The following is a 17,338-nucleotide window of genomic DNA, read 5'->3' as shown; positions in this document are numbered from 1 at the left end:
TTCAGTGAAGGAATTTCCAGGTTGGGTTAACTGCAATGGAAAGACTCACCCCAAATTTGGCTGTACAATGGGTTGAGACTAGACTAAGTAAAAACAAAGAGGCAAACTGAATATGGGCATTATTCCTTTGTTTCCCGACCAGCTGCCTCACACTGCTGCCACTAAGCCTTCCTCCCTGTGAAGTAAGATGTCCCCAGTCTGAGAGCCAAAGCCGGATTCTCCCTTTCTTAAGTTGACTTTGCCAGATGTTTCATAACAGCAAAGAGAATGGTAGTAATCCAATGCCAAAACTCTGAGATGGAGACTTTTTTTAAAAATTGTTACTAGGAACCTTCAGCACAGCTGTCCTTTTTGTGACAGATGACAATCAATCAAAAAATGACTACTTGAAAAAAAGATGTCCATTATATTCAGCTGGCCAGGGGAGCCACTTGTGGACTGCTCTCAGAAGGGATCATATCCTGGACACGGGAGAGCCACCAGTGCAAAGTAGCTCTATGTAGACCAAGCCTTGAATCTCAGCTGGAGAAATTCTGAGATGTTCTGTACACCAGGTGCTGGGGCCAGGGGGGACGGCTCCGTATTCCCTAATAAATAAGCTCTTTTGCTAATAGCAGGGTACCAGAAAAAAAAACTGCCACACCTCAAATTGCATTTTCTCCCCCAAAAGGAACAGTAAAAGAGATGCAGTCAGCTCATGGTGGGACTTTATAATCCAGCAGGCACTTCATTTGGGTTGAGCCTTTGGGCTACACTCATGAATAAAACACAAGCCTATGATTTCCAGGAATCATTCAATTTAGTGAGATTTAACAAGATTATGATCTTGTGTACAGGAAGACACTTTGTAATTGACCTCTGACACAGAAGCACACACACACACACACACACACACACACACACACACACACACACGAAGGCACATATCTATGTAAGCATGGTGATCTCTATTAAAGGCTACATGCTACAACCATAAACCATGGATGGCACTGAGGCAGAATAGAGAGCAGAACATTAAACCCACACATTTACAGCCAACTGATTTTTGACCAATATCAAACAGCAGAGAAAGGGCAACATCTAGTTCAGCAAATGTTGTCTAGGAAAACTGCATATGGATATATGCAAGAGAACACAATGGACTCTCGCACCACACAAACTCTCACTCTAACTCACATATATTAGCTCAACTTAAAACACACTAACAACAAACTAGAAACAATCATCTTGAGTGCATTAATCCAGAAGCAGAAAGATTCACATGGAATATACTCACTTATAATTGGACACTAGCCCAAAAGGCATGTCCCATGAAAATCTTCACTTACCAGGAGATTGGGATAAATGCAAGGACATCCTACTGGGACTCTAGATAAAAGAAATATAGGAGAATGTGGAAATAGAAGGATCTAGAGGGTCCTAGAAACCTACAAGAAGAACATCGTGATGGGTGGATCAGGGCCCAGGGGGCTCTGCTCAAACTATTGCACTAACCACAGACAATACAAGTAGTAAACATCGAACCCCTACTCTGATCTAGCCAATGGACAGGACATTCCCCACAGTTATGTGGAGAGCGGGGACTGACTCTGACATGAACTCTGCTGCCCCATATTTGACCACTTCCTCTTGGTGGGGAGGCCTGGTGGCCCTCAAAGAAAGAATAAGCAGGCTACCAAGATGAGACTTGATAGCCTATGACCATAGAGTGGGGATGAAGGTCCCTGTCGGTCATAGACCTGGGGATGGGAATAGGGTGAAAGTAAGAGGGAGGGAGGAACAGGAAGACACAGTGATGGGATAACAATTGAGTTGTAATCTGAATAAATTAATTAAATAAAAAAATACACTAACAACTTACACATGAGACCCATAGCATACTACTGGGAGAAAACCTAAATTTGGTCTTGGTCCTGATGTTTGGGCTATGAAGACAAAGCATAAGTGATAGATGTGGGATTACATCAAACTGAAAAAAAAAAAAGACTTCTTCACAGAAAAGAAAACATTCGCAGAGTACAGAGACAGCCTACGGACAAAATGTGCACCAGGTAATATCCAAAATAGGTAAGAAACTCAAAAAACTCAATGGTAAGGCTGAAGCACAAGCTAGAAACAGCCAAAATATCTAAGCATTCCTTACGAGACAACATTCAAATGGGCAGCACATAAAAGAACCATTGAACATAATGAACTGTGATTGGAGACAGATAAGACATAGTGAAATCTCACTGTACACCTGTTGGTGTGCTTGTGTGCACAGAGAAAAGTGAATCTTCACAAACTGTTGCTGGGGATACAAATTAAGACAGCCATTGTGGAAAAAAGGGTTCCTAAAGAATGAAACAGAACCAATATATTATCCAACAATCTAACCATTGGGTCTATATTCAAAGAAACAATATCAATGTGTTGAAGAGATTGATGCACTCTGATGCTCATCACAGCATCATCTATGATAGACAGGATATGGCAACAACCTAATTTTCTACAGATGAGTGAATAGTGTGGTGTACATATTCATGCACACAAGCATGCACACATGTACATACACATACACACAGATACATGCACACAGGGAGGCCATTCAGCCTTAACAGGAGAAATTCCTTCACTTGCAGCTACATGAATGAGCTGTAGGACGTCAGGCAAAATGAAGCAAGCCATACACAGAAACTCAAATACCACGTGGAATCTACGAAAATCAAGACTTATGGTGTAGAACAGTGGTTGCTAGAGGTTATGGGGAGTTTGTACGGAAATCTTGGTCAAAGGGTCTGGACTTCCGATAGTCAGAATGGGCAATACCCAGAGATCTATCCAACATCACAATGAGTCTGGTTAGAAGTCACACACACGATGCATTATAAGTCTGAAAATTCCCAGAGGAGTAGATTGTGAACATGCTTACAAAAACATTACATATATCAGTGGCTAATATGATAATTAGCTTGATCTAGTTTATAACATTGCATATATCAAGCTGTCATGTGATGCACCAATTTCATTTGTTAACTGCACACTTGAGGGAGGGTGCTTTTGATTACTTGATGAAATTCTACCCCCATAAAGGGAGTTCTATGACATCATTGCCAGCACCGTCATAACTGGTTCCCTCTGCGTTCATCTACACATTGATTTCTTTGTCCATGGTGGCTTCAGGCATCTGAAGAGATCTTGTAGGCAACACCTCATTTTCTCTGCTTTGTTTCATTTTAAAGGCATTTATATATTCCTTTTTTTTTCTATCCTTAATACCTGGTCATATGTCCATAGACATTATTTTACACTGTTTATTCCTAAAGAGTGTCCTGTTCACTTCCCCACAAATCTTAGCATGATTATATTAAAAACAAAAACTGAAAAATACTAGGGGAAAAAAAGAGGCAATAGATCGAAAAAATAGGCAAAATTTGCCACTATGATTGTGTGTTATTTTTAGGTCCGAATTTCCCAGCAGCCAGTGCAAAACAGAAACAAACATGGCTTAATTTCATTTTCAGAAAATAGCTTTCATTATCCCCAAAGAGGTTCAATTTTTCCTCATACTAAGTTCTATAAGAAATATGTGCTATCTTAGGGAGGAGATGTCAACCAAACCAAAGAACCAAGTATTTCAGAGTCTGAACAATGTAGAGATAGTCTTTGTGTGATTTACTCATCTGGGCTGCAGCAATCTCATAGCTTCAAAACTGCAACTCCTTGTTATCTTAGCTCACATTGTGCGTTTGTGTGGCTTCTCCATCGGTCTTGCCGATACCTTCAGGCCCTTCAAGCACATGCCTGCCTCCCTCTACCCTAGGAGATGACCTTTCACCTCTCTGACTCAAAATAGATTCATTATGTTTAATCTTAGTCATGAGCCTTAAACACACCACCCAGGCTGGCCTGGAACTGTGGGGCTGAAGTGACCCTCCTGCCTCAGCCACAGGACTAGCTGAGACTAAGAGCCTGTGCCGCACAGCTGGGGTTACTAACTTCAACACAGCAGTGATGGACACTCATTACCATTAAGTTTTAGTTCCATAAGAATTTTCTTTTTAATAAACAACACCCTCACCTCACGTGAGAACACACAGCTCATGTTGAATTTTATTTATTTTCATTCCCCTCCTGTTTTTTTCCCTTGTTATATGGCTTTCCTAAATATGCTAAATATCTGCTAAATATTTCTGTTTTTGTTGTATTTTAACTTTATTTTTATTTCTGAAATGAAAAATAATATGTATATATAATATATATTTAATATATGTAATATATAATATTGTGTGTGTGTGTGTGTGTGTGTGTGTGTGTGTGTGTGTATGTGTGTGTGTGTGTGTGTTTTCAAGAAATAGGTGAATATGTGGGGCCGGGACAATGAGGTAAATGGTGAAGAACACTGATTGCTTTTTGCAGAGGGTCTGAAATCAGTTCCTAGCACCCACATGGTTACTCACGACTGTTTCAGGATTTAGGCACCTTCTTCTAACCTCTGCAGGAGCTGCACGCATATGGTGTTATGTGTGTGTGTGTGTGTGTGTGTGTGTGTGTGTGTGTAGAAGCACTCATACACACAAAAAATAGCTCTTAAAATGATAAATATATATACATTCATAATTCAGAATATGCCATAATTTTCATAGGTTTTATGATGTGTAAAATTACATATCAACATAAATATAGCAGTATGTGTGTTTATCACCAAACAGCATGATTTTAGTGTGTTTTCAAAATGAATGATCACTCTTGCTCCACAAATCCATCACTCAGCTCTGCTAAAGGCATCAATCACACCAGCATGGTCCTTCTAAAGCATTATTTGTGCCTTATTTTTACGAGGCCTTATGTAATCCTGGGAGCAGAGGAACACTGCAGGAAAAAAAAAAGGCATGCTTAACTGATAAGAAATTCAGAGAAAACCCATTTCTATACTTTAAGACCATTTTAAGTGGATGATTTTTAATGCAGTTAAATCAGTCAATGTTTTGGAATGAACTTCAGATTTTAAAAATAGGGAGGTGATTTACATTTCAAATCAAGTTGCAAAACTCTATTATTATCCCTGGTTTGTAGAGAGTAAATGTTACAACATGTATATGTTAGTCAGCTTTCCATCACTATGAAAAATACCTGATAAATTGACTTATGAACAGATAAGTTTTTTTCCCTTTCTCACAGTTCCTATCCATGGTTTACTGAGCTGATTGCTCTTAGCCTATATGGAGGCAGAGACTGTGGTAGTACTGTGTGGTAGAGGTCATTCACCTTAGGGACAGAGAATGAAGGGGGGGGGAAGAAGTGCCTGTGTGAGATCACACCACCACCAGCGAAAACCCTTCCACTGCTAAGAGTTTCTACAACTTCTCAATAACAATGATGCTGAGAACTAAACCTTTACTACATAGGCTCTGGAGCCGAAGCAAGAAAGATTATGCACCAAGATTGGCTACCTCCAAGGAGGTGAAGTCATGGTTAGCTTCAAAATCATCTGCCTATGACATGTTTAAATTGTATGTGTGAGACATCAGCAAAGGCTCTGTAGCTACATATTTTACATGCAGATGTGCATATCAATCATCTAAGAGGAAGACTATGCTTGGGTCTGGCAAAAGTGACTTGGAAAGGAGGCCTAAGGGTTTTATGACCTGAAGTCTGAAATAATTTATGTACATACATAAGCAAAACAACAGTGTGTTGGATCAATGAGAAGATGGTAATTTTGACAGAGTACCAGGAGAGGAACTGCTAAGGAAAAGTGTTATTTCAAGTAATCCTTGATAAAATGATAAAGTCCCGATCTCTGAAGATACAGATGAGAGGGCATCCTTCCAGCACAAGGACAGAACAGAAAATATAGTAAGTATAGAGGGTTAAGAGAAAGGAAACCTTGAGACTGAAATTAAAATGCAAATCATGCCAGGGACCAGGATGGATGGTGCAAGACACTTAGTGATTAGTCCATTGCTAGTTGGCAAGGATGTTAACAAAGATGTTGGACTCAAGACAAAAATGATAAAAATTCATCTTCAATAAGAAATCTGTACAAATGGATTGGAAAGAGAAACTCTAGTCAAATATAGAATCTAGAGATCTCAGACACTAAAAGGAATGTTCAAAAGGCTTAATAACTGCTTTTTACAGGAGCTGAAGAGATGGCTCAGAGGTTGAGAGCACTGGCTATTCTTCCAAAGGTCCTGAGTTCAATTCCCAGCAACCACTTTGTGGCTCACAACCATCTATAATGAGATCTGGTGTCCTCTTCTGGTGAGCAGGCCTACATGCAGGCAGAGCACTGTATTCATAATAAATAAATAAATCTAAAAAAAACCCCTGTTTTTCTCCTTAGTGTGATATGAACTCAGATGAGGCTCTGCCCATGAAAATCAGTCGAAAATGCCTCTCCCAGACCTCATGCATCAAAGTGTGCAGTTTACCAAGTTCTGTATGTAGCTGAATGCACATTAAAGATAGAAAGCTGATGAATTGAAATGCTCATAGCAGGAAAGGAGAGTAGCCAAGAAGTTAGAGCCATGATTGGTTGAGTATTAGGATCCGGCATCTGGCACAATGTGGGAGGGGAAGGGAAGGCATAAATCAAGATTATGTGGAAATGTAGGATGATCGTGCTGTTTGTAGAAATAGGAGGCCCAGGAGAGGAGCAGGAGGAGGAGAAAACAGAGGCCCCTGAGCAAGTGTGTCATGATAGTTTTCTTGAAGCTAAGTCAGTTTGGGGAGAAAGAGTGATTCATGCTGACTCGGTGATGGAAGCCATGAATATGGATTACATTGAAAAAAGCACATGTTATAAACTGAGGAAGAGGTGTTGGAAAACTGTGCAGATGAGACCAGGGCACGGAATGTCCTGACAATTGGGGCCGGGGGGGGGGGGGGGGTTAAACATGTTGCTACAAGGCCAAGGGAATTGACTCAGAGACTGCAGGTGACTTTTGGAAAATAGCCAGATGTGGTGGTGCACACCTTTAACCTCAGCACTTCAGAGGCAGAGGCAGGCAGATCTCTGTGAGTTCGAGGTCAGCCTGGTTTACAATGTGAGTCCAGGACAGAGAAACCCTGTCTCAGAAAAACAAAAACAAAAACAAAAAATCAAAACAAAACACAAAAAGTACATTCTATGAAGCCAGAAGTCAGATTTTGTGTCAGGTGATGGTAAGATGTAGGGAGGTATGAATGCTGTCTGATTCTGCCCTGCATTGCTCTCTAAGTCTGGAGTAAATCAGCATGTAGCATTCAGTTCTCAAGGCACAGGCTGCTCTGCGAGATGCCTGCCTGTAGAGTCATACCTAAGGTACTTGTGGTAGTCAATCTTAACTGCCAACTTGATGGTATCTAGAATCTTCTATGAAGGAACACACTTTACATTGATGGGAAGACTCTGAGTGTGCCCAAGAGGTTTTGTGTAAACTAGGTTAGGCTCCAGGCAACCTGTGGATGATTACCTAGATTAGAATAATGGAGATGGAAAGACCCACCCACCGTGGATGGCACCATCCCGTGGGCTGAGGTCCAAGGCTGAATAAAAAGGAGAAAGAAAACTAGCCTAAGCATTCACTGTTCTCTGCTTCCTGACTGTAGATGCAAAGTGTCAGCTCCTGCATGCTCCTGTAACCTTGACTTCCTGCCATGAGACTATGAGCCAAGTAAGTCCTTTCTCCCTTGAGTTGCTTTTGTCAGATTATTTTTTATCATAGTGAAAGAAGCAACAAAGACAGCACTCACTGTTAATATCTGACATGTTCTGAATGATGGCTCTCAAAAAAAATATGTTCATAGCCAGGCAGTGGTGGCGCATGCCTTTAATCCCAGCATGTGGGAGGCAGAGGCAGGCAGATCTCTGTGAGTTTGAAGCCAGCTTGGTCTATAAAGCAAGTCCAGGAAAGCCAAGTCTACACAGAGAAACCCTGTCTCAAAAAAACCTCAAATACACACACACACACACACACACACACACACACACACACACTCATTTCTTACTTCCCAGAAGCTGTGACTTTCTGATATGGCAGATGACTTGTTTAAGGTTAAAAAAAAAAAAGAATCTTTGAAGGAAACATTTCCCTGGACTTTGTAGGTAGACTGTCAATGCGACCACATGCATAAGAAAGGCCTGGAGCTGGAATCACAAAGAGGAGAATCTGCTGTGACCATTTAAGAGGGAGTTAGGGCCTCAAAAGTTAGATGCCTTTGATAGAAATTGATGTTTGATAGAGGAAAAGTAAATACTGATAAGTAGATGAAAGACAGATGGTAGATAGATTACACACACACACACAAGACATGTGATAAGATGTTGATGAAAAGTAGGTGACAGATATAAAAGTTATATGTAGAAATGACACACGTGTCTATAAATAGGTTATCAGTGACGGATGATAGAGACTGATGATAGATTGGTGGTAGATAGCAATTGCTGGGAGCGGAAGGAGCCTTGGGTGACTGAAGGACTAACAGAGTGTGTGCTGTGGATGTAGACATAGCGTCAAGGACTCTGGACCCTCAGACCCATGGGAAAGTGGCACGGCCTTGCCTTCCTTGTCTGCACGTGAATGCTGACACTGCGTGCAGAGGATGGCCACGATGGCTTCCTTCCCATCTCCTTGATCTAGCTGTATATCATAAACCCTGCCTCCCTGATCATCTGTCTGTAAGAATCCTGCCTCCCTGCTCATCTGTCTGTAAGAACCCTGCCTCCCTGTTCATCTGTATGTAGGAACCCTGCCTCCCTGTTCATCTGTCTGTAAGAATCCTGCCTCCCTGCTCATTTGTCTGTAAGAACCCTGCCTCCCTGTTCATCTGTATGTAGGAACCCTGCCTCCCTGTTCATCTGTCTGTAAGAACCCCGCCTCCCTGTTCATCTGTATGTAGGAACCCTGCCTCCCTGTTCATCTGTCTGTAAGAACCCTGCCTCCCTGCTCATCTGTCTGTAAGAACCCTGCCTCCCTGCTCATCTGTATGTAGGAACCCTGCCTCCCTGATCATCTGTCTGTAAGAACCCTGCATCCCTGTTCATCTGTATGTAAGAACCCTGCCTCCCTGTTCATCTGTCTGTAAGAACCTTGCCTCCCTGTTCATCTGTATGTAGGAACCCTGCCTCCCTGTTCATTTGTATGTAGGAACCCTGCCTCCCTGTTCATCTGTATGTAAGAACCCTGCCTCCTTGTTCATCTGTATGTAGGAACCCCGCCTCCCTGTTCAGCTGTAAGCAATGACCTGGCCTCCCTGTTCAGTTCTATCTAGTAAGCACAGTAGCTTTCAGAGCCCTGAGGTTTGCCCATCAGAGAACCCAGACCATCTGATCTCAGTTTTCCATGCATCCCCTGGCTCTGTCTTTATTCCCTTGTCACCCCAATCAGGTTCATTCTAGGAGCCCTGCTAGAGAAGAGTGGGTGGGGCGTGGAGAGTAAAGATAAAGACAGATAGGTAGCATTGTTAAATGGATGCTATATATTGATGAAAGGTGATAAACAAATATCACTTTTAAGTGGATGAGTGATAAATAACAGATATTGATGACTGATGGGTTGGTAGATTTATTCATAGTATTCAAACTAAGATATTTACTAAAATTTATCAATATACTCTTCATGCAGTCAACTCTGAAGAAAATCAACATGAAACTTCCTGAGTTTTATCCTTCATTGTCAAATAGAATACCAAAGACTGGAAGTTCCACCAGAATTCAGATGAGAGAGAAATGACTTGCAATTACTTAGACATAGGTTTTTTTCAGCTCCCGATAATTCAATAAATTAAGTGATCAATACTAATTTATGACAGGAAAGTGGAGTAACACCCGCACTTGAGGAAAGCTGTAGAGCGCTTGTGGCCCCGCACAATGGGGAGAACTTGTGGAAAGGGAGCTAAGAAAGGAAAAGTCCAGATAGAGGTTCCACGGCCTCCCTATGTCCCCCTGGAACACTCTGCAAACATGATATTGCACTGCCACTCACATGAGACAAAGCGGACAGGATGCCATCTGTGGGAGGCTCAGTTTTTAAGCGCCACTGTTGGGGGATGTCCACATAACAAGATGAGTGTTTTCAGTCATCTCTCTACTGAGAACATGGACTTTCACAAAAGTGACCGCATTCAACACTTTTCTAACGAGCAAGCACATATGCACACACATACACTGAATCAACATTCGCTACCGATTTGAACCAAAGAGCCCAAGTGTGCTGGGAATGACAAGTTCTTGGTCTGTGAGGTACTACTGATGATGTAGGACATCATTTGGAGGTAAGCCCTGGCTCAGTGCATCCATGAACGGTGGTAACCAGGTTTCTGCCAGTTGAGGCCATGGTAGTGGGTATATGTCAGAGTGACACTGCGCCCAAGCCCACAGTGTATCTCCCTGTGACAAATGACCAGGCTCAGGAGAAGACCACCAGGACATCTCATGCCCCTAAGTACAGGGTCTACAAATGCTGATGGCTGGTGGCCAGTTTTTATGAAACAGGCTGACGGCCTTTGATGCTGGGTTGACTTGTTGGAATTTATCTGCAGCGGTGGTTGGGTGGTTGGAGAATATCTGGTCTGAGCCAGGCAGCCTGTGCTGGTGTCACTTCCTGTGTCAGAGGTGACCGAAGGTGGAATATGTCACAGCTCAGCTGGTGTGCCAGATTCCAAGGGAACAGTGGGGGGCAGGAAACAGGCTAAGGCTGGGCTAGAACAAATGACCTAACGGAGGATTAATTTGGCAGTGGATAGTCAGCAACTCAAATTACAGTGGCCAGGAGGGGGTGTGGAGGCTTGAGATTTGATCTGGCCAACAATGACAGACAAGGAGATTTTAGTTGTTAGGTGAACTTGGCAACACAAGTCTCTAAGGAAGTGTGGCTGGTGCATCGTCAGGACGGGGGACTGTGCCTTAGGCCCAGGGGGTTTTGTCCACCCTGGAGCTGAATCGGAGACTGAAAATAATAGAATGAAGTCTTGCTCCTGGAGAGAAGTCTTGGCAAGAGCATGGCTGACTGTCAAGGTCATCGCTGAAAGTTATTCCAGGCAAAACATGAAACCTAGAGCTGAAAAGGTGAACTGAAAATACAAAAAAGAAGCCTAGTCACGCGAGATAACAGTGAGATGAGAGTTCAGGCTTAGGAGCTCAAGGAACAACTGCAGCCCACAAGGACTAGGACAGGCTCAAGGAACTCAGAGTAGATCCTTCGGCAGTGTTAACTGGGTAAGAACAAGTAAAGTTGGCTAGGTCCTGGAGCCATTTGCAGAGCGCAAGGAAACAGCAGGGCCTCAGAGTCCTCCATGCACCTGCTGGCTTCTTCCTATTCAATTGCATAGCCAGTTTCTTACAAGCATCATAGTCTGGATGGCTTCATGGTGAGCTGGCACATTTGTGGAGAAGATGACAGCTTGGCATGCGAGGCTGTGGTCATGGCCAGTGGATGCTACGCCCACGGCAGCACGGCAGCCTGAAGCTGTCTGCAGAGAAGGGCTTAGATGATACCCGCATGCCTGCCAGAGTCCTCTGGCCTCAGGAGGGTCAGGGTCAGGAAGCTCCAACAGGTGGGAAGAATTTAAACTGCCAACCTGCAGAGGAGAGCCCGCCAGAAGCCTGAAGGGTGTGCACACCGCCAGAACTCCTGGATGGCAGGCACACACAGCGGCCGAAGGCTGAGCAGTCATCTCACAGTGGCTCTTCATGCGCTCGCTCTCTCTCTCTCTCTCTCTCTCTCTCTCTCTCTCTCTCTCTCTCTCTTTCTCTCTCTCTCTCTCTCTCTCTCTTTCTCTCTGGAAGTACTGAGGGGGCATGGGTTCTGAGTGCAGGCCACTGCAGAGTGCCTATGAGTTTGTTCAAAAGATATTTTGGGGGCTGGGGAAATAGTTCCATTGGTAAAGTGTTTGACTTGCAAAGCAAAAGGACTTGGAGTTGATCCTCAGAATCCATCTTTTTTTTTTTCCCCTTAAGCCTGGCATGGTGGCACACACTTGTGATCAGCAGGTGCTGGGGAAATAAAGATAACTGGGCCTCAGGGGCTTGCTAGTCATATTCAGCTTTCTCTGCCTGGTGAGATGAAGGCCAATGAGAGACCCTGTGTCACGAAAACAAGGCAGAGGAGCCCCAGCGAAGTGAGGCTGCTGCAAGCATGAGCAGACACTTTTTACTGACATTGAGACACACATGGGCCCGCACATAGGTGAATGCGTATACACAGAACAAAAGTGTTCCGTCTTCATGGGCTCTCTCCTCATGCCAGCCTTGATTGTAGATGAGCAAACACGGACATCTGCAGATGCTGGGCAGAAATAAAAAGCTTGGGAGGCCTTGCAGTCTTCATGGAGGATCTGGGGGGCTTCTTATTATCAACAGCTCCCAATGCCAGTTCCAATGAAGGTTTCCACCGGCCAGAAATGCAACAGTGTAAGGCACTCAGGAGCACAGCAAGCTAAGTCCCTAAAAGGGACAGCTTTGGCCCTTGCAGGCTGTCTGTAAGGGGTAGACGGAGGGAGCCACCTTTGGACACTGAACAATCTGGGCTCAGCAGTCAGCCTTGTACTTGATCCAAGGCCTAGTCAGCTTCCTTAACAGAAAGCAGAGTCTGTCGGGCAGACGCTCGAACCTGACATCCACCTGGACTGGTGTTGCCTCATGTTAAACTCATTACATGATCTTGTCATGAAGCCAAAACTTTCCTTTGAATTTGACAGTCCAAATCAAAATGGATAAGAACCAAAACAGAACTTCTACCAGACTCAAAGAAACTTCTAGACAAAAATAAATAAATAAATAAATAAATAAATAAATAGTCTGATTTTGCATTTCATAAATACCATATTTTGGGAAACCATGTATAGGCTTCCTTTAACAACTAAGTGCCAGGCATATTTGTATATGCTGATTCTTTAAGATATGAAAATAGGAAAGGGGTTTGATTAGTTCTTTTTGTTGGAGCCATACATGCCTTTTAAAAATCTTTCTCTGTAAGGAAGATACATTTTCAACCCACAAGCATACCATGTGAAAGAAAATGTTTCCAATTAGCCATTCTTCAAACCCGTGCTGAGGAATGTAATGGTATCAGTCAGAACAGACCACGATACAAAATCAGGCTTGATACATGACAGGGAGCTGGGCCCAGCTCTGTGCAGCTCTCCGTTGTTGACCCCTGCTGTAACAGGGCCACCGCAGCTGCTGTGCATGGAAACATCCCCACATTGTGAACCAGACCCAGGCTCCTCATCGTTAACAGTGACGATGTCCAGGCCCCTTGGGCGTAAGCAACTGAACCTGCCAAGGCTAACAGCATTATTAGGCAAGGACACTATGTTGGCTCAAGATACGTGATGATATTTTAGCTTTTTAAAAAAAAATGGAAGAAAAACTTAAAAAAAAGTTAGCACTTCAGAAAGCTTTGACTTTATATAACCTTTATGTTTCTAATTTAGTTTATTAACATGGACCCAAGATATGCTAGCTTTGTCTACTTCCCCTACCCCCAACTCACGTGCAACAGGTTGTCTGCTATTAAAAACTAAAATATGATGAAAAGAGGCTTGCATTCTCATATATTCTAGCTTAAAACAACATTTTTTCTTTTCTGTAAAAGATAAGCCATTTAATTTTTTTATAAGGGAAAGTGAAAAGATGTACTTTAAAGAGTGTCCTTATCCTTGCTTTAGAAATCTCTAGAAACAAGTATGAAGCAGAATTTAGCTATCCCTCTCTCAGGGGAAAAAAAAAAGCAGTGTAGTGAATCCTTTCAGATTTCCCTAAAGCTTAGGAGTTTCTTACATAAATTCCAAAGTAGGTTTAAGACACAGCTACTCTTATCTTAATATGTGGTCTTTATCAAAATCCCACTTAATTCCACATAGTCTATTGGTCAAAATTATACCTTTGCCTAACAATATTTTTTTTTAATTTCTAACAATAATTTTTATGGACAAAGATTTACGCTCACAGGCGTTTTCACCAGGCCCTTCTTCTCTCTCATTTTCTCATTAAACTATTGAATCCATTTAAATCCCTATCTACTATTGTGTTTAAAGGTCTTACATCACTTTTATTTTCATGTTTAACTCAATCTCAGAACACCACTCCCGGCATAGGGTACAGTCCCTATCAGATCTGCAGTCATTCTTATTTTTAACTTAGTAGTTTGTGTTAAAGTCATGTGCTCTTAATGGAACTTCAGAAATGGCATGCCTCCTGGCATGACCGTAGCTAAACTGCAGGGTAAGCTAATTGAGACAAAGTACGTAAACATAACCTAAAGAAGGGATTATCTGGTGGCAGATGTGTGCTTCACACTACACTGTTGTGGGCTACCAGAACACACATGAAAGAGGCAAGCATGCTCCATACTCCCCCAACAAGGCTCCTGGAACAACAGGGAGCCACCAGTGGCACAGCACATGAAACAGAAAGACCTCTGTCCTTTTACCATCCATCCACCCCACCCTGCATCCCTGTGTGTATATTTATTCCAGGCTCCCTTTCCTCCTCTTTGGAAGGTATATCTTCCTGCAAAATCTCTCCAACAAATCCACTAGCATTGTTTTAAACACAGGAAACAGTGTTGAATGGTTCCTGCAGAATGAATTCTTTTCCAATATGAAACCCTCTGGGCTCCATAATTATTATTTAAGAATATGCTCTGTTTTCAAATAGTAATTGAGAAAGGGGGAAGGGTGCTGTTTGTGTGTGTGTGTGTGTGTGTGTGTGTGTGTGTGTGTGTGTGTACTGGGGAATGGTACACTTTCTATCTTGTGGAATCTCAGAAGCCGAGAGAAAAGGGAAAGATCTGCTGAAAGCTCACAATAAAACGGTCAGTCTCTCTAACAGCATAGAGTCTACCACCCTGTCAAAACCCTGCCAACAATATCAGTGGAGCCTGGTGGGTGGGTGGCAGCATATATGCTTACAGACTTTGGACAGGTTAAAAAAAACACTTATTCATAAATCAAGGGCTTTTTTTTAATACGTCCATATGGATGCAAGTCTCCAAAGCTTGCTTCCTCTCCTACTTCCACCCTGAGTGCAGGGAGAGTCTCACATGCAGGGCAGGGCCACAGTTCCAACACTCACAGCATGGAGTGGACAAGTGAATTCTACCCCCTCGGTGTCAACCATTCCCCTAACCTCAGAGGCTTAATACAGCTTAGAAACCAACAAGCTGCGCTCTGTAACTCCTAGCGCCAGAGCGAGAGAGCTCCAGAGAACTGGTGTAGTTTAGCAGCCTTTGCTAAGCCAGAGGAGAAGCGCACTCTTGTCTCCTAGCTCCAGTATGCCTCTTAGCTCCAGAAAAGCAACCCCAGCAGTCGCCCCTCGCTGCGAGGTTGGCAGGGGTCTGATTTAGCTTTTCTAAAGAAAGGTATTAAAAGGCACACGGAGGACCCAGCACACACGCGCACAGACACGCAGCTCTGGACCCCCCTCCCCCTGCTTCGCGTTTTGATCCTGCATACCAGAGAGAGAAAAAAGAAGCCCAAGGGAGCTAGGTGGGCCAACCTAGGCTCTCTCGCCCACGGAATGCTTGTCCCTGTCCTTTTCCAGGCGCGCTGCATTTTCCACCCTTGCTCTCAGCGCACCAACTCCTCACCAGACCGATCTCGGTTCCCGTCCCTCCAGATTGACAAAATCACCTCTCTTAGTCCCTACCCAGTCCCTCCTTTAAACTCTGCCAGCAAACAAATTTCCTACGGCCGAGGAAAACTTTTTCCCCTTTATTTCACCACCAGATAAGGCAAGAAACCGGGTCAACGGTCGCCGCCAGCCGCTCTGCCCGGCGCGGCGGCGAGCGCCGCGTGTCCTTACCTGGCAGTCGCGCTCCAGGTGGCTGTCCCACTCGAGTCCTCCGCGCCTCCCCCAAATCTCCCGGACCGTCCAGTCCAGTCCTCTCCGTAGAACCTCGGTCACTCGCAGCTCGGGGTTCCGAGACCGCGGCTGTCCTCAGGGTCGCTCGCGCCCCGGAGCCGCCCTTGTCTGCATCCTCAGGCTTCTGGGTGCAAGCGCAGCTGCGGACTCCTCCGGGTGGGTCGCGAGCGCTGAGCTCCCGCTTGCAGCCGACTCAGCCCGCGGTTGCGCTCCCCGGGTCCGAGCGCGCTCCGCCCGCGGGCAGCTGCGGCCGCGCGTCACATGCCGCCTCCGGGCAGCAGCCGTGGCACCTGCCTGGGCTACTGCACTGGGGCTCGGCTGATCCGCCCCCGCGTCCTGCGCGCCCCTGCCCTCCCCAGCCCTCTCTGATTCCGCCTAGGATTTTTTTTTTTTAACCCTCCTCCTCTCTCACTTCTTCCTTTTCTCTTTCTCCCTTTCTTTACCGCCTATTCTTTTCTCCAAAAGCAGGCAGAAGGCTCTCCAAGTGGGAGGAGATCTGTCCCTCCCCACGAACTCTTTCTCTGCCTGGTGGTGGCGATCGTGGCTACCGCTGCCCCAGTCCTCCTCCCCTTCCTGCTCCTTTTCCTTCTTTCGGAGAAACGCACTAGCTGCCTGCTGAAGCCCCAAACCTGCTCCGCTTCTGAGCATGCCCAGTGGCCCTGCGGGCTCCACGCTTCTCCCCGCGTGCGGGTTTTGGCTGTGTTCTCTGCCTGGCAGGGGCGAGGGAAGCCAGCTGAAGGAGATCCCGGGTGCTTTTCGGGTGGGATCGCTAGAGGCCTGGCACAGAGCCTGGGCGAGGAGTGTCCACCCACCCAGTGTAGCCTCACGTGCTCCCTAGTTGCGCCCTGGTGCCTCAAAGGTTGAAGTTGGTGACTTTCGTGTACCACTTGAAATATGAAATAGGTTTCCTTCAGTTGTTTGGAAGGGTATATAAAGAAGGTGATTTCTTGGGCTCAGGTTATGGATGAGCAAACCTCAGTTCACTGAAAATATACGACCTCGCTGCCAACCTTTCTCGAGGAGACAGTGTTGGGCAGTGCGCGGAGGATTTGAGATTTAAGGAGCGTCTGTTTATGTAGAGCGAAGCAGCAAGGACACCTCAGCTTTTTCTCCCCAGAAGTTTACACTTCAGGAGAAATTAAAGAAGCACAGGTGAAAGGACGCGTCCGCCTGCATATACGCATGCGCGCACACTTTTTTTTTAATCAGAAAAATAAAACGTGCAGTCTCCTTAGGTAGGTAGACGGGCGCTCCCTCTCCCTCCCTTCCTCTCTCTCCTTCCTCCCTTTCCTTCCTTCTCCAGCCCTCCACTCCCCTCCTCTGGTCTGTCTTGAACTCTCATCTTCATCTTTCTGATCCCTCTTCCTAAACTGTGGGATTTCTGGCAAGTCACCCAGTTAGCCTAGCCAGGCTTCTAAATTCATAGACAACTCCTGAGGAACTTGAAGGCTGGAAAAGGAGGGGGGGAGGGGAGGGGAGGGGAGGGGAGGGGCGGGGAGCGGGCAG

The 17,338-nt window shown here is 44.8% G+C and overlaps 1 protein-coding gene across 7 annotated transcripts in view; it reads right to left on the bottom strand.

The window, feature by feature from the left end:
* The window catches only part of CHRM3 (cholinergic receptor muscarinic 3), a 457,818-nt gene extending 441,124 nt beyond the window's left edge, over window positions 1-16,694 (bottom strand). For 4 of the 7 annotated variants that reach the window (XM_084781760.1, XM_084781758.1, XM_084781762.1 and 1 more), the window contains exon 1: window positions 15,773-16,667. The gene's annotated coding sequence lies outside the window, so the exon portion shown is untranslated. Of the gene's footprint in view, window positions 1-15,772 lie in introns of all 7 variants that reach the window. The other 3 variants (XR_014779253.1, XM_084781759.1, XM_084781755.1) reach the window with 3 other exon arrangements.
* Window positions 16,695-17,338: the final 644 nt, after the last annotated feature.

Source organism: Acomys minous, assembly GCF_964271855.1.
Source record: "Acomys minous genome assembly, chromosome: 5".
NCBI lineage: Eukaryota > Metazoa > Chordata > Mammalia > Rodentia > Muridae > Acomys > Acomys minous.
The sequence above is the reverse complement of the archived record's forward strand: the minus strand, read 5'-3'. Positions and strand labels throughout refer to the sequence as shown.